Source organism: Panthera onca, chromosome A2 (genome assembly GCF_046562875.1).
Source record: "Panthera onca isolate mPanOnc1 chromosome A2, mPanOnc1 haplotype 2, whole genome shotgun sequence".
NCBI lineage: Eukaryota > Metazoa > Chordata > Mammalia > Carnivora > Felidae > Panthera > Panthera onca.
This window is the reverse complement of record NC_138340.1, coordinates 51,982,120-52,003,623: the sequence shown is the minus strand read 5'-3', so window position 1 is coordinate 52,003,623 and position 21,504 is coordinate 51,982,120. Positions and strand designations below refer to the sequence as shown.

General features: G+C 41.2%; 1 protein-coding gene across 11 annotated transcripts in view; it reads left to right on the top strand.

Annotated features, from left to right (window-relative positions):
• ATP2B2 (ATPase plasma membrane Ca2+ transporting 2) overlaps positions 1-21,504 on the top strand; it is a 382,029-nt gene that overhangs the window by 165,191 nt on the left and 195,334 nt on the right. For 10 of the 11 annotated variants that reach the window (XM_078442751.2, XM_078442754.2, XM_078442753.2 and 7 more), the window contains one exon: positions 17,388-17,482. The exons of the other annotated variant lie outside the window; for it this stretch is intronic. The gene's annotated coding sequence lies outside the window, so the exon portion shown is untranslated. The remainder of the gene's footprint in view (positions 1-17,387; positions 17,483-21,504) is intronic. 11 annotated transcript variants of the gene reach the window in all.

Below are 21,504 nucleotides of genomic sequence, written 5' to 3'. Positions count from 1 at the left end.
TGAGCAGAAAATACAGAGAATCCCCATGCTTTTTCTTTTCAAACATTTTTATCTCATATGTGTATGCTCACAACACCTATTGTTTAGTTTTGCTTTTGTTTTTAGTTCTTTTAGATGGCATCACACAGTATGTAACCTTCTGAGACTTGCTTCTTTCTGGCAACATTCATGTCTCTTAGACTCATCAGTGTGCAGCTGGAGTTCATGCATTCTTATTGCTGTATAATATTCCCTGGCATGAAGGTATCACCATCTGTTGATTCACTCTCCTGCCAGTGGACATGTGGGTTGTTTCCTGGGTTCAGCTCTTGCAAACAACGTTGCTGGGAATATTCTTGGCCATGGTGCTATTCACCTAGAAAAGGAACATGGTGGAAAAACACATTTGGGAGAGGGATGGAGTCAAGAGTGGGGCATGCATAAGCTGGACAGGTCATCGCTGATTTGATGTTGAAGGAGGGCGGCAAAGAAGAACATCTCATGGGTTTGGCTGAACTAGAATGTGCCATTTCTTGAGCTTAGTTGCCACACTCAGCAATCTTGCACTCATGAACATAAGCAGGACCCTCTCCCATGCCTGCCATCAAGGAGGCAAAAGCACCATTTGTGAAGAGAGAAGTTTTCTGGGTGCCCTTAAATCTGAGCATCCCTAAGTGCCAGAGATCTACCTCTCATGGTACCTAAGAGGATACTAGGTGGGTTGAAATAACAGCCCATCACCTGATGGGAAAATTCAGTTCTCCATCAGTCTTCCAGGTCACATCAAGACAAAAGATTCTATTTGGAACTAGTATATCCCCACCTAAACATTGGCTAAACTGTGACCAGAGAGACTTTGGGCTCGGGGCCTTCGGGCAACAGTTGGTTCCACTAAACATAAGGACATCCTGTGCATTTCTTTCCTCTGGTCAATTGTTATTTGTGGGGAATGGCACTGATTTTCCACTGATGACAGTGACAAAAGTTTTCTTTTTTTGTTATTAATGTTTTTTTATTTATTTTTGATAGAGAGAGAGTGCAAGTGGGGGAAGGGCAGAGAAAGAGGGGGACAGAGGATCCAAAGCAGACTCTGTGCTGACAGTAGTGAGCTTGATGTGGGGCTCAAACCCATGAACCATGAGATCATGACCTGAGTCGAAGTTTGTTGCTCACCTGACTGAGCCACCCAAGCACTCCTGACAAAAGTTTCTTTTTAAAATAAATGTGTTTGAGTTTTAATCAAGAAACTCATGAAGATAAAAAAAACTCCTAAGATTAATTAAAGGACAGATAGGAACCATCTTGACAGTCATATTCAACTGATGCAGGTTTGGGAAATGCTGACCTCAGTCAGCCATTCTCAAACTTTCTGTTTCAGGACCTTTACACTCAAAAATGATTGAGATCCTCAATGAGTTTTGCCATTTACCATGTCAGAAGTGAAACTAAGTGAAACTAAGATTTTAATACTTACTTATTAATGCATTTTAAAAGAACAGTAATAAGCTCATTATGATAACATATACAACATATTTTGTGAAAAAAACTGTATTTTCCAAAACAAAAAAAAATTAGTGAGAAGAGTAATGTTGTTTTATATTTTTGCAAATCCCTTTAATGACTTAATTGAAGACAGCTGGATTCTCATCTGCTTCTGCATTCAGTCTGTTTTCATGTGATGTTTCAGTTAATGTATATGAAGAAATTCCAGCCTCACAGAGATAGGCTTTTGGGAAAAGGAAGGGTATTTTAATAGCCTTTTCAGATAACTGTAAATATTCTTCTTTGATACTACACCCAAACTTCACAAGTGATAGTGTATTCATTTGCTAGGGCTGCTATAACAAAATACCACAGACTGAGGAGCTTAAACAGCAGGAATGTATTTTCTTACAGTTCTGGAAGCCAGAAGTCCAAGATCAAGGCATCAGTAGGGTTGGGTGTCTTTGCAGGACTGTCTCCTCAGACTCTTCTCTCTGTGTCCTCACATGGTCTTTCCTCCATACGCACACATCCCTGGTGTCTCTTTGTGTGTCCACATTTGCTCTACTTATAAGAACACCTACTTATAAGTAGGGCCCACCCTAATGGCCTCATTTTAATTTAATTGACTCTTTAAAAGCCCTGTCTCCAAATACAGTCATATTCCGAGGTCCTAGGGGTGTTAGGACTGCACCATATGAATTCTGAAGAGACCATAACTAATAGCATCTTAAAAATTAGTTGCCACGAAGAATCTAAAGCCATGTTAATGAACTTATCCACCTTCACATTGAAATCCATTTTTTTCCCTCTCATATGGTGATGAATGTTTACCCATTCCTGCTTTTGTAACGTTATGCATTGGTATTCAGAAAATATTGGCTCGTTGAGTTATGCAGATCTTTCAAATATTTGCACATTTTGTTATAAAATATTTCCTAAAAATCGCATTTGTTATTCTACTCCTGACCTCATCAGAAACATCTTTGTCTTTGGGAAGCTGTCAGGCTTATGATGACAGAGACAGTTTTCCAAAATTCCAGTGTTTGCTCTGAAAGCTCAAACGTCATCATTGGCAACAAGTTACTGTCCGTTGTTGTCCTTGAAGTGATAGGCTCACTTTGTTCATTTTTGAGAAAATGTCTGCCAAGTACTCAAGTCTGAATAACCAACATTTGTCAGTTCTTTTATGCAAAAACGGCATTTCATGAAAACGGAGGCTAATTCAGCTTGCAACTCAAACAATCACACAAGAGCTTTGCCTCTAATACCTGTTACACTTCACGGTACAGCAGTAATGCTCAATGAATGCTTTGCCTTTTCTGCTCCCAATGATTAATAAAACTCATCATGATTACTGCTTCACCCAAGACGTTCCCAAGTGAACCTGGCATTCTTCACCACAACTGTGTGGTGATGAAGAATACAGTGACTGCTGGGACAATCTGGTTTGTCTCCCTCGATTCACCATTGCTTTTGCAGCAGCAGTGGAAATATCAACACAGTGAAGGTGGCAATAATATCCCACTGTTATTAGGGAAATGGTTTTGACTTTTCAGACCCTCTGCAATGGTCTTGGGACCCTCTCGGAGGCATGTGGGCCACACTCTGAGAACTGCACCCTAGACAAAAATGCAGAGAATATTTGGGGCCAGATAGTGCAGAGCCTCAAAAATGACCTGAGTGCCAAAGTCATGAAGAGCTGGATATGATCCCAGCTCTGCCAGTGTGGAACTAAACGGCCTTGGGTAAGTCACCACCCTCTGGAAGCCAGAGACTTCACACATGAAGAGTGGTAGGTGCTTCCTGCCCCCAACCCCAGGGTTGGGGAGGGGAGGAAATAAGGCCCAGATGTGAGAGCCTCTTGTAAATGGTAAAGCATAGGCCAGGCAGGAGGAACCAGCAGCAGTGGGGAATAAGGCAAAGTTATGTACTTTCACATCCTGTCTTAAGCCACTTATGATTGACAACACTGCCTGGATCCCTGTATTCCCCTGAAGAGACCTAAGAAGGCTAGGCCTAGTGGCCCTGAAAGAGATGCCCAACTGGATCAGTGTCTTTGGGGTTCTGCTCTAAGTTACCCACCACCACATCTACGAGTTTGAAAGGAAAAGGCCTCCTAAAAGCCCAGAGCTCCTCTTGTCTCCTACCAGACAGATAGATACTCACCTGAGTCAACTAGAAATCTAGAACCCCATGGGAAGTATCAAGCATGTCAGGAATTCTGATGTGATCTGCTTATCAGTGTTAAGAAGATAGAGGTGATTCTTGAAAACTCAAGCAAACTGAGAAGCACTTGTTGAGAGGGTTTCAGGTGGGATTCTGCCTCCAGGAAGATAGAATTTTCTTTTTCCTATTTGTCTCACTTAATGCAACTAAAATCCCTGGACATTATATATAAAACAAACACTAGAAAACTATGGGGAGAGGAAGTTAAGATGGCAGAGCAGCATGGAGACACTCAGCTTGTCTCATCCCTGAAACGCAGCTAGATCAGCATCAAATCATTTTGCAGAACTAGGAAATTGAGGATTAAAACAACAATCTGCATAACTTGAGCCACAGAACTCAGCAGGTACACAGTCTGGAGAGGTGAACTGGGGGAGAGAAAAGCTGTGGAGGGTAGGGAGCTGGTTTTGTGGAAAGAAGACAGAGGGGGAGAGTGCAGGACAACACTCCCCCGAAAGTAGCTGGAGAGAGAGAGAACAAATGAAACACTTGCAGGGGACTGAACAAGAAATCTGTTCTCCAAAACCACTGACAGAAAGAAAGGAGAGGGTTTCAATGCCACCAGGACTCTATAAACAGTGGAGCACAAAGTCTGAAGTTCTGGAGTTCAGTGCCTGGCGGTGCTCTGGTGGGGAAGTAGGGTGAATCTCCAAGAACAGGCAGAGGGTTCTGAGGGGTCCATGTGCACATGGAGAGAAGCAGTTCCCCTGCTTGGAGTGCCTTTGGTAGAGGCCATACAGCCTCCCAACAGGCAAAGGTCCTAGCGAACCCTGGAGAGCAGCCACAATTTGCTGGTATTGGGAGAAAGTCACCAGAGTACAGTGAAACCTGTATATTGTGATTCATAATCTCTGAACCTCTGCCACTGTTTGATCAAACAAACGTTTTCTGGGGCAAGCTGGCACCCGCCCATTGCTCAGCAAGACCCCCCCCACCCCGCCCCACATAATCAGTGTGGGCCAAGCTGTGGGGGTCTCTGAAATCTGGGGATTTGAAACACAAACCCATCTGAGATAAAACTTTGAAAGGAGGTGTCCCCTGGCAGGCAGACGGCTTAGACATGGACAGGATAGCAGTGGGGAATGGATGGAGGTCTGAGACAAAGGAAGGGTGCTTGATTGCGGGTTGGTGAGAGTGTGAAGTTCCTGTGCCAAAGACTAGAGAGCTGGGTGAAGCCATTTCCACCTCTCCTGTGTACATGCATGCTCGCTGATCCACTCCAGTAAGCAAAGCTGTGCCATATAGTAGATAATGGAGCCACTACACCAAGCCCCGCCCCACTGCACCCTCCAAGCATATCAGCTAGAAAATTAGCACAAGTCACTCCACCTGCTTTGTGTACAGACTTTAGAGTAGTTCATATTTTCAGTTCTAGGGGAAATTGGATGTAACTTCCTTCGGGTTTCATCCTGTTTGCTGTTTCATTTATTAGTTCATTCTGTTGCTTCTGTTTTTGTTTAAATTGTTTATTTCCCCTGTATTTTCTTTTCCTTGGATATAGAAAAAGAAATTTTTATTTGTATTTTTTTAATTTTAATTTTTTTCTTATTTTTACTTTATTTTTATTTTCAAAAATTTTTTATTCTATTTCATTTTATTTAACTCATTTTATTCTGTTTTATAGTATATATTTTTTTAATTTTTAAATTTTTTCCTACATTTTTTTCTTTTCTTTCTTTTCTTTCCCTTTTTTCTCCATTCTGTCAAGCTTCTTTCAACAAGCAGACCAAAACACACCTAGGATCTAGGTTCTTTTATTTGATTTTTTTTATTTTTAATTTTAATTTTTTATTTTATTAATTGTTTTCTTCCTCCAAAATGATAAAATAAAGGAATTAACCCCAAATAAATATCAGGAAGCAATGACAGCCAGGGGCTTAATCAACACAGATATAAGCAAGATGTCTGAACTAGAATTTAGAACCTTGGTAATAAGAATACTAGCTGGGGTTGAAAAAAAGGCCTAGAATCCCTTTCTGTGGAGATAAAAGAAGTAAAATATAGACAGAACGAAATTAAAAATGCTATAACTGAGATGCAATCTCAAATGGTGCCACAATAGCAAAGATGGATGAAGCAGAGCAGCGAATCAGTGATATAGAAGATGAAATTATGGAGAATAATGAAGAAAAAAAAAAGAGGGAAACAAAGGCAAAAGAGCATGATACAGGTCTTAGAGATCTCAGTGGCTTATTAAAAATGAATAACATCTGAATCATAGGAGTCCCAAAACATGCAGAGAGAGAAAAGGGGGCAGAAGGTTTATGTGAGAAAATTATAGTGGAAAACTTTCCTAATCTGGGGAAGGACACAGACATCAAAATCCAAGAAGCACAGAGAACTCCCATTAGATTCAATAAAAACCGACCACCACCAAGGAATATCATAGTCAGATTCACAAAACACACAGACAAGGAAAGAATTGTGGAAGCAGCAAGGGGAAAAAAATTCCTTAACCTGTAAGGGAAAAAAGATAAGGTTTGCCGTAGACCTATCCACAGAAACTTGGTAGGCCAGAAAGGAGTGGCAGGATATGTTCAACATGCTGAATCAGAAAAATATGCAGCTAAGAATTCTTTATCCAGCAAGGCTGTCTTTCAAAATAGGAGAAACAAAGAGTTTCCCAGACAAACAAAAACTAAAGGACTTCATGATCACTAAACCAGTCCTGCAAGAAATTTTAAGGGGGGTCCGTTGGAGAAATGATGAATCAGTACAAAAAAGATCAAAAGCAACAAGGATTAGAAAGGACCAGAAAACATCACCATAAACACCAACTCTACAGGCAGCACAAAGGCACTAAATTCATATCTTTCAGTACTCACTCTAAATGTCAATGGACTAACTGCTCCAATCAAAAGATACAGGGTATCCGAATGGATAAGAAAACAAGACCCATCTATATGCTGCTTGCAAGAGACCCATTTTAGACCTAAAGACACCTTCAGATTGAAAGTAAGGGGATGGAGAACCATCTATCTATTATGCTAATGGTCATCAAGTGTGGCTAGTAGCCATACTTATATCAGACAAACTAGATTTTAAAATAAAGAGTGTAACAAGAGATGAAGAAGGGCATTATATCATAATTAAGGGGGTCTGTCCACAAAAAAGACCTAACAATTGTAAATATTTACACCTCCAATATGGAAGCACCCAAATATATAAATCAATCACAAATATAAAGAAACTCATTGATAATAATACCACAATAGTAGGGAACTTCAACACCCCACTCACAGCAATGGACAGATCATCTAAGCAGAAAATCAACAAGGAATCAATGACTTCGAGTGACACACTGGACTGGATGGATTTAACAGGTATATTCAGAACATTTCATCCTAAAGCAGCAGAATACATTCTTCTTGAGTGCACATGGAACATTATCCAGAATAGATCACATACTGGGACACAAATCAGCCCTCAACAAGTACAGAAAGATTGAGATCATACCTTGCATATTTTCAGACCACAATACTATGAAACTCGAAATCAGCCCCCATAAAAAATTTAGAAAGACCATAAGCACTTGGAGATTAAAGAACATCCTACTAAAGAATGAATGGGTTAACCAAGAAATTAAAGAGGAAATTGAAAAGTACATGAAAACCAATGAAAATGAAAACACCAGAGCACAAAACCTCTGGGATGCAGCAAAGGCGGTCATAAGAAGGAAGAATATAACAATCCAGGCCTTCCTAAAGAAGGAAGAAAGGTCTCAAATACACAACCTCACCTTACACCTAAAAGGGTTGGAAAAAAAACAGCAAATAAAGCTAAAACCAGCAGAAGTGAAATAATAAAGATTAGAGCAAAACCCAATGATATTAATTAAAAAAAAAAAAACAGATCAGTGAAACCAGGAGCTGGTTCTTTGAAAGAATTAACAAAATTGATAAATCTCTAACCAGATTGATAAGACAGAAAAAGGAAAGGATCCAAATAAATAAAATCAAGAATGAAAGGGGAGAGATTACAATCAATACCACAGAAATGCAAACAATAGTAAGAGACTATAATGAGCAATACATGCCAACAAATTGGGCAATCTGGATGAAATGGACAAATTCCTAGAAACATATAAACTACTAAAACTGAAACAGGAAGAAATAGATAATTTGAACAGACCCACTACCAGTGAAGAAATTAAATCAGTAATCAAAAACCTCCCCAAAAACAAGAGTCTGGGGCTAGATGGCTTTTCAGGGAAATTCTACCAGATATTTAAAGAAGAGTTAGCACCTATTCTTTTGAATCTGTTCCAAAAAAATAGAAATGGAAAGAAAACTTCCAAACTCATTCTACAAGGCCAGCATTACCTTGATTCCAAAACCAGACAAAGACCCCAGAAAAAAGAGAACTGCAGACCAATTTCCCTGATGAACATGGATTCAAAATTTCTCAAAAAGATATTAGCAAACCAGATCTAACAATACATTAAAAGAATTATTCACCATGATCACATGGGATTTATTCCTGGGATGCAGGGCTTGTTCAATATCTGCAAATCAATCAACGTGATACATCACGGTAATAAAATAAAGCATAAGAACCACATGATCCTCTCAATAGATGCAGAAAAGGCCTTTGAGAAAATAAACCCAAGAATGTAGGAAAAGAAGGATCATTTCTCAAGATCATAAAGGCCATATATAAAAGATCCTCCACTAATATCATCCTCAATGGTGAAAAACTGAGAGCTTTCCCTCTAAGGTCAGGAACATGACAAAGATGTCCACTCTCACCACTCTTATTCAACATAGTTTTGGAAGTCCTAGCCTCAGCCACTAGACAACCCAAAGAAATAAAAGGCATCGAAATTGGCAGGGAGGAAGTCAAACTTTTCACCCTTCACAGATGACATGATACTCTGTGTGGAAAACCCAAAAGACTCCACCAAAAACCTGCTAGAACTGATCCATGAATTCAGCAAACTCGCATGATATAAAATCAATGTACAGATATCCATTTCATTTCTATACATCAATAATGAAGCAGCAGAAAGAGAAATCAAGAATCTATCCCAGTTACAGTTGCACCAAAAACCATAAAATACCTAGGAATAAACCTAACCAAAGAAGTGAAAAATCTATATGCTGAAAACTATAGAAAGTTTATGAAAGAAATTGAAGAAGACACACAAAAAAATGGAAAAGCATCCTATGTTCATGGATAAGAAGAACAAATATTGTTAAAATGTCAGTACTACCCAAAACAATCTACCTTTTCAATCCCTATCAAAATAGCACTAGCATTCTTCACAGAGTTAGGACAAACAATCCTAAAATGTGTAGGAAACCAGAAAACACCCTGAATAGCCAAAGCAATCCTTAAAAAGAAAACCAAACTAGAGGCATCACAGTCCTGGACTTCAAGCTGTATTACAAAGCTGTAATCATTAAGACAGTATGGGACTGGCACAAAAACAGACACATAGATCATTGGAACAGAATAGAGAACCCAGAAATAGACCCATAAACATGGCCAACTAATCTTTGACAAAGCAGGAAAGAATGTCCAATGGAAAAAAGACAGTCTCTTCAGTAAATGGTGTTGGGAAAATTTGACAGTGACATGCAGAGGAATGAACTTGGACCACTTTCTTACACCATACACAAAAATGGACTCAAAATAGATAAAAGACCTAAACATAAGAAAGGAAGCCATCAAAATCCTAGAGGAGAAAACCGGCAACAACCTCCTTGACTCTGACTGCAGCAACTTTTTACTTGACACGTCTCCAGAGGCAAAGGAAACAAAAGCAAAAATGAACTATTGGGACCTCATCAGTATAAAAAGTTCTGCTCATCAAAGAAACAATCAGCAAAACTAAAAGGCAACCGACAGAATGGGAGAAGATATTTGCAAATGATATATCAGATAAAGGGTCAGTATCCAAAATCTGTAAAGAACTTATCCACATCAACACCCAAAAAACAAATAATCCAGTGTAGAAATGGGCAAAAGACATGAATAGACAGTTTCCAAAGAAGATGTACAGATGGCTAACAGACACATGAAAAGATGCCCAACATCACTCATCATTAGGGAAATACAAATGAAAACCACAATGAGATACCACCTCACAACTGTGAGGCTAAAATTAACAACTCAGGCAACAACAGATGTTGGTGAGGATGTGGAGAAAGAAGACCCCTTTTGCACTGCTGAGGGGAAAGCAAACTGTGCAGCCACTCTGGAAAACAGTATGGAGGTTCCTCAAAAAATTAACAATAGAACTGCCCTATGACCCAGGAATTGCACTACTAGGTTTTTATCCAAAGGATACAGAAGTGCTGTTTTGAAGGGGCACATGCACCCCAGTGTTTATAGCAGCATTATCAACAATAGTCAAAGTATGAAAAGAGCCCAAATGTCTTTTGACTGATGAATGGATAAAGATGTGGGGTGTGTGTGTGTGTGTGTGTGTGTACAATGGAATATATTTACATATATTCCATTATATAATATATATGTGTTTATATATATATATATATATATATATATATATATATATGTGTGTGTGTGTGTGTAATAGAATATTACTCAGCCATCAAAAAGAATGAAATCTTGCCATTTGCAACAATGTGGATGGAACTAGAGTGTATTATGGTAAGCGAAATAAGTCAGAGAAAGACAAATATATAATTTCACTCATATGTGGAATTAAAGATACAAAACAGATGAACATAAGGGAAGGGAAGCAAAAATAATACAAAAACAGAGACAAACCATAAGAGACTCTTAAATACAGAGAACAAACTGCGGGTTGCTGGAGGGGTGTTGGGTGGGAGGATGGGCTAAATGGGGGAGGGGGATTAAGGAGGACACTTGTTGGGATGAGCACTGGGTGTTATATGTAAGTGATAAATCACTAAATTCTATTCTTGAAATCATTATTACACTATATGGTAGCTAACTTGGATTTAAATTTTTAAAAAAGATGAAAAATAAAATAAAACTTTCCATAAGTTAAAAAAGAAAAGAGAAAACTCTGAAAGACAGAGAAAGGACAAGCCTGCAAGGGACCTGAGGACCCAAGAAACAACACAATAGTGAGTTTGTAGTGGTGGTGGTTTTTCCTCATATATCACAGCGTTGGAGAAAGAAGCCAGAGATGAGAAAATGCCAATAGGTAGTTGAGGGATAGGGGAAAGCCTGTTATCTCTAGCTAAAGAACAAGGAAGGGGACAGCCTAGCAAAACTGACACTTTTAGACAAAAACTGCTGTACTCCAGCCAAACACCATAGAAAACATATATGGCCCTACATGCACCAGCAGTGATCCTGTGGGGAGACTAGACTTTTAACTTCACCAGATTATGAGGCAACCCCAAGTCCCACACTGGGTGGTGTCAGAGAATGCCAAGTAGGGAGCCAGGGCTTTTTTTCCCCACTAGGTGGTAATAAGACCTCACCTTCAGCCCCCAGGGTACCAGTGGAGACCACACTGGGAACAGTAACAAGTCATTCCTACTCCTCCTAGCCAGGGAAGTATCAGTCGGGGCCTAATTGGGAGCTGTCATTCCCAAACCCCCTTCTTTTGCTGGTGCTGTGTCATGGAAGCCTGCTGAAACAAAGGTTTAAATAAGATCCAGGGCCCATAACCTCATATCCCAAATCCCCACATTTCAATTAAAATTCCCCAATGCCAAGAACTAATTCATTCAGTCTTAAACTGAATGAAAAAAGGCAATCAGTAGATGCCAACATTGAGATGGCAAAAATGTTGGAATTATCTGACCAAGATTTTAAAGTAACCATCATAAAAAATGCTTCAAGGAACAGTTATGAACACACTTGAAACTGATGAGAAAAAAAAAAAAGAAAAAGAAAGTCCTGGCAAAGAAATAGAAGACTTAGAGAAGAGCCAAATGGAAATATTAGAACAGAAAAATATGATAACTGAAATTAAAAGAAAAAAAAACCTCAATGGGTGTGCTTAACAGCAGACTAAAGGGGAAAAAGGAAGGAATCGTTGAACTGGAATATAGAACAAAAGAAACTATCTGAATAGCATATTAAACTTAAAAAAATAAAGCCAGGGAGCCTGGGTGGCTCAGTTGGTTAAGCGTCTGACTTTGGCTCAGATCATGACCTCACGGCTTGTGGGTTTGAGCCCCGCATCAGGCTCTGTGCTGACAGCTCAGAGCCTGGAGCCTGCTTCAGATTCTATCTCCCTCTCTCTTTCTGCCCCGCCCCTGCTCATGCTCTGTCTCTCTGTCTCTCAAAAATAAATAAACATTTAAAAAAAGAAAAATAAAGCCTGAGAGACCTGTGGGACTGTAACAAAAGTTCTAATGTTTATGTCATTGAACTCCTAGGAGATGAGAAAAGGAGTGGGGCTGAAAAAGTACGTGAAGAAAAAAATGGCTGGCAACTCCCCAGATCTGGTAAAAACAAAACAAAACAAAACAAAACAAAAATGTCATAAACTTACTGACTCATGAAGCTAAGAAAACTCCAAAGAAGATAAACCCAAAGAAATGCACATCAAGACTCAAAATAGTAAACTTTTGAAAACTCAAAAAAAAAAAAAACAAAAAACAAACGTGAAAGCAATGGAAGGAAAATGACAACTCACTGATAGTGGGGAAACAATTTGAAGGACAGTGGATTTCTCATTAGAAACCCTAGAGGCCAGAAGGAAGTGGTACAACAGTTTTCAAATGCTGAAAGGAAAGAACTGTCAACTGAGAACCCTATTACCAGGAAAACTATCCCTCAGACATGAAGGGGAATCGAGATCTCAGATGAAAGGAAACTGAGAATTTGTTGCCAGAAGATCAGCCCTAAAATAACAGAAAGGAGTTCTCCAGACAGAAAGGAAACCATTTTTTAGAAAGGAATCTTTCTAGGGAACACCCGGAAGGAAAAAAGAATATGGTAAGCAAAAATATTGCTAAATGCAATACACATTCTTTCTACTCTTGAGCTTTCTAAATTATGTTTGGTGGTCAAAGCAAAAACTACAACACTTTTAGATGTGGTTGTGTTTGTAGAAAGACAGACAGAAAACAAAAAATAAAAGGATAGATTAAAATTTAACATATCAATAATTACATTAAATTATTAATGTAATAGACCTAATAGTTGCATGGGAGAATTTTACCAAATGTTTAAAAAATTAACACCAATTCTACGCAATGTCTTCCAGTAAATAGAAGCAGAGGGAACACTTTCAGTTCAATGTATGAGGCTAGTATTACCCTGATATCAAAACCAGACAACAGCATAAAAAAATGAAAACTACAAGCCAACCTCCCTCATGAATACAGATGTGAAAAATCCTTCACAAAACATTAGCAATGAGAATTCAGTAATATATAAAAATAATTATGCTTCAGGACCAACTAGGGTTTATTCAAGAATGCAAGGTTGCTTTAACATTTAAAAATCAGCTAATATAATCCACCATGTTAATGGGCTGAAGAAGAAAAATCACATGATCATATGCATCAATGCAGGAAGCATTTGATAAAATTCATTACTCATTCATGATATAATGCTTAGAAAAATATGAATAGAGAACTTCCTCAACTTGATGAAGAATACTGACAAAAACCTACAGTTAACATTATACTTAATGATGAAAGACTGAATGCTATCTCCTAAAACTGGGAACAAAACAAGGATGTCAGCTCTCACCACTTGCCTTCAAATAGTGCCGGGCAGTCTAGTCAGTGCAGTAAGACAAGACAAGAAAAGGCATGCAGATTGGAAAGGAAGAAACAAAATTGTCCCTATGTAGAGATAACGTCATTGTCTACATTAAAAAACTCCAAAGGAATCTACCAAAGCAAGGAGGCAAACAAAACAAAACAAAAACCCTGCTGGAACTAATAACCAAGTTCAGGAAGGTCACAGAATACAAAATAAACATACCAAAACATTGTTGTATGTCTGTATACTAGCAAAGAACATGTGGGCACCAAAATTAAAAATACAAGGCCGTTCATAATCACACACAAAAAATATAGGTGGAAATTTAACAAAATATGCACTAGACTTATATTCTGAAGACTACAAGATACTGATGAGAAAAATCAAAGAAGATCTAAATGAATGAAGTGGCCCTAGTATGTTCATGGATCGGAAGACTCAAGATAATAAAGATGTCAATTCTGTGCAGTTCCTATCAAAATCCCAGCAAAATTTTTGTAAATGTGAAAAAGATTCTAAAAATTATGTGGAAGGGCAAGGGAGCTAGAACAGCTGAAGCTGTTTTGAAAAAGAAGAATAAAATGAGAAGAATCATCCTACTTTATTTCGAGACTTATCTAGAAACGAAGGCTGTGTGGTGTTGACAGAAGGATGACACATGGATTAATGGAATGGAACAGAGGATCCAGAAATAGACCCACACAACTGACTAATATTTGACAAAGGTACAAAAGCAATTCAATGAAAGAAAGGTAATAACCTTTTCAACAAATAATGCTGAAGCAAATTGGACATCCATAGGCAAACAAGAGCAACAACAAAAAATCTGCCTAAGTCTCACATGTTACACAAAAATTGGCTCAAATGGATCATAGACTTAAACAAAATCTAAACCTGCAAAACTTTTCGAAGAAAAGTTAGGAAAATAATTCACGTTAGACTTAATCCCAAAAATATCCATAAAAAATAAAAAGTAGATACAGTGATCAAAAAGAATGAAATCTTGCCATTTGCAACATTGTGGATGGAACTAGAATGTATTATGCTAAGCGAAATAAGTCTATCAGAGAAAGACAAATATTTGATTTCACTTATATGTGAATTTTAAGAAAAACAGGTAAACATAGGGGAAGGGAAAGAAAAATAAAATAATATAAAAACAGAGAGGGAGGCAAACCATAAGAGACTCTTAAATATAGAGAACAGGGGCGCCTGGGTGGCTCAGTTTGTTAAGCGGCCAACTTCGGCTCAGGTCATGATCTCACAGTCCGTGGGTTTGAGCCCCGCGTCGGGCTCTGTGCTGACAGCTCAGAGCCTGGAGCCTGTTTCAGATTCTGTGTCTCCCTCTCTCTGACCCTCTCCCGTTCATGCTCGGTCTCTCTCTGTCTCAAAAATAAATAAACGTTAAAAAAATTTTAAAAAAAATAATAAATAAATAAATATAGAGAACAAACTGAGGGTTGCTGGAGGGGAGGTGGGAAGGATGATGGGCTAAATGTGCAATGGGCATTAAGGAGGGCACTTGTTGGGATGAGCACTGGGTGTTATATGTAAGTGATGAAACACTAAATTCTATTCCTGAAACTAGTACTACACTATATGTTAACTAACTTGAATCGAAATTAAATACATAGGTAGATGATAGATAAGATAGATAAAGAGATAAAGTTATCTTTACCAAAATTAAAAGCTTTTGTACTACAAAACACTTTGTCAAGAGGAAGAAAAACAAGCTACAAGCTGGGAGAAAGTATTTGCAAACCATGGAATCTGACAAAGTACTAGTAGCTGACATAAATTTTAAAACTCTCAAAATTCCACTGTTAAACATATGTAACAATCCAACCCCCAAAATGGGCAAAAGTCACAAAGGGACATTTCTCCAAAGATGTGCAGATAGATGGCAAATACACACATGAAAAGATGTTCAACATCATTAGCCAATAAAGAAATACAAGTTAAAACCACAATGAGATATTTTACACCTATCAGAATGGCAAAAATAAAAAATCATACCAAATGCTGAGCAGGATGCAGAAAAATTAGATCATTCATAAGTGGGTGAGAATATCAATTGGTACATAGCCATTCTTGAAAAACAGTTTGGACGTTTCTTTTATTTTTTAAGTTTATTTATTTATTTTGGATGGGGGGAAGGCTGGGCAGAGAGGAAGAGAGAATCCCAAGCAAGCTCCACACGCACACTGTCAGTGCAAAGCCTGGCACAGGGCTCGGCTCAGTCTCACAGTGAAATTATGACCTGAGCCAAAACCAAGAGTCAGATGCTTCATCAACTCAGCAACCCAGGGTCCCTTGGGCATTTCTTTTAAAAATTTTTTTAACGTTTTTATTTATTTTTGAGACAGAGAGAGACAGAGCATGAACGGGAGAGGGTCAGAGAGAGGGAGACACAGAATCTGAAACAGACTCCAGGCTCTGAGCTGTCAGCACAGAGCCCAATGTGGTGCTCGAACTCACGGACCACGAGATCATGACCTGAGCCGAAGTCGGCCGCTTAACCGACTGAGCCACCCAGGAGCCCCTGGGCATTTCTTTTAAACACACATGTGTCCACACACACACACACACACACACACACACACACACAACTAAATATGCAACTACCCCACAACCCAATTGCACTCTTGGGCATTTATCCCAAATAAATGAAAATTTATGTTCACACAAAAACCCTGTACACAAATGTTTATGGTAGCTTTACTCATTATAGCCAAAAACTGGTAATAACCCAGATCTCCTTTAGTAGATGAATGGATAAACTGTGGTCCATCCACATCATGGAATTCTACTCAGCAATAAAAAGGAGTGAACTATTGATAGGCACAACAACCTGAGGAATCTCCAGAGAATTAGGCTGCATGAAGAAAGCCGATCTCCAAAGGTCACATATTGTGTGATTCCATTTATAGAACATCATTGAAAGATCAATATTATAGAGATGAGAACAGAATCATGATTTCTAGGAGTTAGGGATGAAGGCAGGGAGGGAACGGATGTGACTATAAAAGAGGGGCCCGAGGAAGCCATGCTGGTAGAACAGATGTGTATCTAGATTGTGGTGGGGCTTACATAAAACTACAAAGTGATACTATTGCATAGACCTACACACACACACACACACACACACACACACAAGTACATGTAACCTTGGTGAAATTTGAATGAGCTCCAGGGACTGTACTAATGTCACGTGCCTCGTTTTGCCAGAGCACTAAGCGTGAGATGTTGACTCAGGTCAGCTGGGGGAAGGTGCATGAGAGCTCGTCGTGGTACAAGATGCTAACACTGGGGTCAGCCAGAGGAAGGTTCCCTGGACCTCCCTGTGCTATGAGATGCTAGCACTGGGGTCAGCTGGGGGAATGAGCACTGGACCTCCCTATACATTTCTTTAAAGCTTGCTTTGAATGGACAGTTACCTCAAAATAGAAAGTTACAAATGAATAAATGGATAGATAGGTACAGAAAGGGAACCTGATACAGGAGAGACATTTAACTCTCTTCTGCTATTTATTAAACACATACACAAGTGAAGGCATTTACACATATTATACTTCCGTTACCTCTCAAAACTCCTGAATAATAGGTATTAGTATTTCTGTCCTGCAGATGGAGAAGCAGAATCAGACTCTTGCTCCAAGGCCTCTGTGCACACCCCTGCCCACTCTGTCCCACTCCTTCTGCCCTTGAAGGCCACACCAGCCAGCAGATGAAATACCCCATCTGACACCCTGCTGGTAATGGACTTGCTCCCCTAAGAGGGCCTGAGGCCTGGGAGGTCTTGACGGGGAAGTCAGGGGGTGGGTCCCCCATATGGCGAGGTCAGCTCCTGAGAGGTATTTGGGGAATTGAGCCACTCCTGCTTCTCCTCTGTCTCCGTCTACCCGACTCAGGCCCTCACCCAGTGCTGGCACCTAGGTCCCACTCCACTGCACTGTTCCCTTCCTGTTCTTTCCTGACTGGCTCCCCATCAGGTCACCCACCCCTAACCAATGCCATCTCCCCTTTTCCAGAGCTGAACTTCATCACCCAGTCCCCAGAGCCAGCAAGACATGGGCCCCATTTCCCGAATCTTGGCGCCTTTCATTTAACCAGAAGACGCAGAGGGGTAAGTTGGAGATGGGTTTGGCTTTGGGGTGGGAGTGGGATAGATGTGGAAGAAGGCACTGTTGGGGGCTGCTAAATGGAGGGTCAGCTGAGCAAGAAAGCAGAGTTTGATGGCAGCTCCCTTCCCTCTGCAACCTCAGAGAAGACACATGAATTATTTATGCACCATTGTTTTGGTTTGGGAAAACTGCCCCACATCCCTTTTGCATTTAAATAGGGATTATGGCCTAGAAGTTGGAGAAGGAAGGCAGCATCACTTGTCATTGTGAGCTGAGTCTCACCCTTATATGTAAAATGGGGGACAATGGCAGCATCTCCCTCTTGTGAATTCCAAGCAAAGATGACCCATGTAAGGTGCTTAGCAGAGTTGCTGGAACCTAGTAGGTGCTCAATAAATGCTTGCAGAATGGACAGACACACTAGGTGCCTAATGTGTGTTCGTTAAATGGGGCGGCCCTCTCTCTGGTGTCACAATCCCACTCAACCTTCTGGGGCCAGCCCATCTGGCAGTTCTGTAAGATTTCCCCTGCTCCTCACTGGGAAGCATGTCTCTCTCTGTATTCCTGAAGCCCATTCTTTGGGGCTCTGTTATTGCCTTGCTCAGTCCACCTTGCATTAATACACCTGTGAACCTCAAAGCCCAGGCCTGCACCCTCCACCCCCCCATGTCAGGAACCAGAGTTCATGCAGCTCATCTTTCGGCATCAGACCCAACTTACCTTCAGAAAGACTGTCCTCTGAGCCAGAGCTGAGTCAGCATCTCACCTGACCTTCCCATGCGGTGTTGTTAGTCCTTTCACAGATGGGAAGACTGGCCCAGAGAGAAGTAACCTCCCAGACAGGAGCAGGGGGAACCAGGATGCGCCTCCAAGATTCTGCGCTCAATGCCTACTACCCCACTCTGCCTGGGCTGAGGGAGAGGAATACCTCTGGACAGAACTGGGGAGGGAGCAGACAGGCAGACTGGCCACGCGCCTCTGTCCCCCGCCTCACAGATCACCCAGGCTTCTGGCTTTGCTGAAGTTTTGTTTCTCGCCCCAGCACTTCGGGGCTAACCAGATTGTTTCCAAACATGTTACATAATTGCTCACATATTTATTTATGCCATCTCTTGAATATTAAACGATCGATAATATGGAACAGAAACATGGGTGTTTAAACCCAGCAGCTTTTGACAAGCGTGGGTGGGGAAGGAGGTTGAAGAGAGCCATCTCTGAGCCATTTATGGGAGGAGAAGGTGACATTCCCCGCCCCGCCCCTCTTCATTTCCCAAGATGACTTGAAAGGCTTCCCAGGCCCATGGTTGACAATTGCCTAGCAGAGTTTTCACTGTGGGGTTTAGCCGCTTTTATTACATAATGAAAAAGATGCATTATCATTTCCTAAAGGATGCCTAAAGCCAGAGCCTGACCACCTGTTTGCTTATTCTTGAGTGTTTATTGAGCACCCTTTGTGTGCAGTCACTGTTAGGCTTTTATTCACCCCAGGGTGCCTTCAAGAGTGAAACAAACAAGACCCCTGTCCTCATGGTACTGACACTCCAGTGGACAGGTGACCAAATAAATAGCATCAGAACATAACAAGCATTGTGAACAGAACAAAGCGGGTGGCAGGGTGGCATTGGCCGGCAGTCCCCTGAGGAGGGGACATTTGACTGGAGGTCTCCATGGAGAAAGCAGCCAGCCATGCAGAGGTCCGGGGCTGGGGAATAGTGAGGAGGACAGCAGGCTGGAGGGGTCTGCATGGAGTAGTGACAAAGCTATTGGAGGGTTCTAGTGATGTGGTGCATGTTTGGGAAACATTCCTCTGCAGCTGGGAGAGGGCTTGGGGGGTTGGGGTGCTGGGTCTGAATGGGGGATGGGCAAGGAGAATACAGGGAAGACAGAGGTGGGGCTGCCCTGGCCCCGAACCTGACCTTCCAGCCTCCAGAGGGGATCTGTCCAGGATGATTGTGAGTTTCTCCCAGGGCAGCTATGGAGGCTTGGCCTGACCCAACAGGAATCCCAATAACTCTGACATCAGTGACAACAGTATATAGGATTTCCTCAGCACCTAGAGGGAACCAGCCCCTTATCCTCACCATCAACCTGTGACATATGTACTTTTATTATCCCCATGTTACAGAAAAAGATACCAAGGCACAGAGTGGTTAAGTAAAATGCCCGTAGTCGTCCAGTGAGTAAGTAGCAAGGTAGGGATTTGAACCTAGTCAGTCTGACTCCACACATGAGGCCTTCAATCCATGTTGGCGGAATGAATTAATAACGGTAATAGCAATCACTTTTTATAATAAGGTAGACACGACCACTATCCCCATTTTACAAAATGAGAAACTAAAGGACAGAGTGTTGTATCACTTACCCTAGCTGGAATTCGAACCTGGGAGGTCTGGCAGAATTTCCATGTCAGAGCAATGTATGAGGCTATTGTCACTAACCCCAGTTTACAAAGCAACTCATGCCTCCTTCAGATGTGGACAGTAATTCCCATCTGCTGGCAGTGCTGAGGGCAGGGGGGAGGGGACAACACATGGGAAAGTGCCCCCCGTAAGAGGAGAAAACCTATGCAAATGAGGGCTCGAGAGTACTTGAGGATTTTTCAACACCTTATCCTTGTAGGGAGTTGGGACATTTCCTTCCATCCTGTTTTCCTCAAGGAGAGAATGGAGACAAACCTGGGCCCTCCCGTGGCCAGACTGCCCCAGGGTCTGAAATACAGGCCACAGATAAAAAAAAAATGCACCCAAACCTCTAAAAGCAGCTTGTGAACTCTGGGAAGCTCTTTCCACACTGGTTCTGTCCGGGGAGGTGACATGGCTCCTGGCTGCCTGGCCCACCTCCACTAGTTTCAGGTCCCAGCAATGCAATCTTGGGCAAGTTGTTGACATACTCTCCCACCTCAGTTTTATATTCTTTAAAATGGGAGCAAGAAGGGGCGCCTGGGTGGCTCAGTCAGTTAAGCATCCAACTTCAACTCAGGTCATGATCTCATGGTTTGTGAGTTTGAGCCCTGCATTGGGCTCTGTGCTGACAGCTCAGATCCGGGAGCTTCTTCAGATTCTGTGTGTGTCTCTCTCTCTCTCTCTCTCTCTCTCTCTCTGCCCCTCCCCCGCTCACACTCTGTGTCTCTCTCTCAAAAATAAATAAACATTAAAAAAAAAATAATTTAAAATGGGAGTAAGAAGCCATATTGGAAACATTAAATGGGGGAGGAAATCTGAAGTGTCCAGCACTGCTTGGGATATTAACAGTGCTCAGCAGGTTTCTGTTCTCCTGGTGGTCCCCAGTGAGAACAGGTGCCTCAAATGGTGAGGACCCCAGGCCCCTTTCTTCTGGGACCATGTCAGGATCTCAACTGCACAAGCCCTGGGAACAGAAAGTTTGCTCTCTGTAGTAGTTTACCAGGGCTGCCGCAACAACCCCAGTTTGCACCACAAACTGAGTAGCTTAAAGACACAGATACTTATTGTCTCACATTCTGGAAGCTAGAAGCCTGACACCAAGGTGTCAGCTGGATTGATTCCTTCCAAGCCCCATGAAGGAGGATCTGTTCCTAGCTCCTGGTGGTTTACTGGCAATCTTTGGCATTCCTTGGCTTGTGGGTGCATTACCCTGATCCTCCCCCCACCTTTCGTATCATCTTCTATGCTTTTGTGTGCTTCCAGATTTCTCCTGTTGATAAGGACAGAAGTCATGTTGGATCAGAGCCCACCCTAATGACCTCATCTTAACTTGCGTGCCTCCATAAAGATCCTGTTTCCAAATAAGGTCACGTTCACAGTTACTGGGAGTTAGAACTCCAAAGTACCTCTGAGAGGAAAGGCCCAATTCAACCCATAACGCTATCATCATTGTTTGAAGTGGATTCTGGAAGGGCCGTCAGTGCATTCATGACATTTCTTAAATAGACTCAAAGAATATTTTACATCGTTTTCCAAAAGGGCAACATCCTTCTCAAAATCACTGACTCCTCAGCTTGCAGGAGCTTCCCATTAACTCTTGGCCTTAACAAACCTTAGCGTGG